The sequence below is a fragment of the Harmonia axyridis genome, chromosome 4 (genome assembly GCF_914767665.1).
Source record: "Harmonia axyridis chromosome 4, icHarAxyr1.1, whole genome shotgun sequence".
NCBI lineage: Eukaryota > Metazoa > Arthropoda > Insecta > Coleoptera > Coccinellidae > Harmonia > Harmonia axyridis.
This window is the reverse complement of record NC_059504.1, coordinates 37798919-37800372: the sequence shown is the minus strand read 5'-3', so window position 1 is coordinate 37800372 and position 1454 is coordinate 37798919. Positions and strand designations below refer to the sequence as shown.

The following is a 1454-nucleotide window of genomic DNA, read 5'->3' as shown; positions in this document are numbered from 1 at the left end:
CCTTGAGATATTCAATGATTCTTTAAATATTTTTTGATTCTGATGACGCCATAAACACAAGGAATTTCGTATAAAGCTTGAAATAGTTACTTTATATTTAGATATTTGCACAATCCCTACTCAGTGAGAACTGTTGTCAGATCAATAATAGTTTCTTTTTTTTTTCGTTATTCCGCTGCAATGCTTTATGGTTCTGTTGACACAGTCAACACGAAATTTTGCACGGCGCATGAAATTATAATTCAGAATGTACAATGAAAATATTAACTTCAAAATACTTCAAAACATAAAGTGTGGAAATTTCAGTGATAAAAATTTTCTCAGTGAACTACCTGAAAGAATATAATGAAACAAAATTGGATTAGATGAGGAATTCTCTTTCAAAAAGTTATGTCAGAAGTGGGATTCGAACCCACGCCCTCAGAGAGGACCAGAATTCCCGATAACCTGAGTAACAGGCAAGTTCCCTTGAGTCTGGCGCCTTAGACCGCTCGGCCATCCTGACATTGGTATTTCCATTATTTTATGATGCATAAGAATGAATATTGCAGCAATAAATTATATAATCATTCATTTTATGTTTATAGGTTACTATCCAGAAAATATAGAATGTAATAGAAACGTCGATTTTTATTTTCAAAGGCAAAAGCTATGTATTTTTTAATTACTTACACCTCCATTCCCTAACATCACTACTTTTTTCTCAAACGGAAATAAATGGATTGTGATATATCAAAAGGAAGGCCGATTACTCATTCAACGATGCGACTAAAAGGAAAATTGGTTTTGTTTTTTTTTGAATATTAGGAAAATAAAATCGTGATTGAAGAGCACTGAAATTAGGTAATAATTTCTGTACCTACAAATACCTAATTACTCAGAAAAATCTTTCCACCCGTCTATTTCAATTTTCAAAATTAAGGAATTCTATGCAGCTTTGATGTCGGAGGGTTATAACCCTAACCCCATGACCCTCTAATTTTCTTTTACCTACATTGGAAAATTATTGATTGTGATATGTTGCATGAAAGGCATCGAATATCCATCACAATCAATATTCTTCCAAAAGAGAAATCAATCGTTTGGGGTAGGGGTTGAGTGGTTAAGTGGTATAAACCAACAACTTCAAAAATGCATGGATTCAGTCAATTTTGAAAATAAAAATTGTCGGGTGGGAGGATTTTTCTCAATTATTATTTGTACAAGAATTATGGCCTAATTCTAATGCTCTCCAATCACAAATTATCATGTTTTTCCTTAAGTTTCAATAAAAAAACGGCAAAATCAATTTCTTTTTCAGTCAAACCGCTGAAGGGGTAATCGAATGGTCTTTCATTGAATATCACAATCCATGTACATTTTCCCATTAAAAAAAATTAGGGGGTAAGGAGTGTGGTGAGAAATTGAAAATGCATAGCATATCTTGTTATTGAAAAAATCGATGGGTGCGAGAA

General features: G+C 32.7%; 1 non-coding gene across 1 annotated transcript; it reads right to left on the bottom strand.

The window, feature by feature from the left end:
- Positions 1-391: 391 nt before the first annotated feature.
- On the bottom strand, positions 392-505 carry Trnal-caa. The gene is made up of 2 exons: positions 468-505; positions 392-436 (listed from the first exon to the last, which is right to left on the bottom strand). It is a non-coding gene; the product is annotated as a tRNA-Leu (tRNA).
- Between the last annotated feature and the right edge of the window lie 949 nt (positions 506-1454).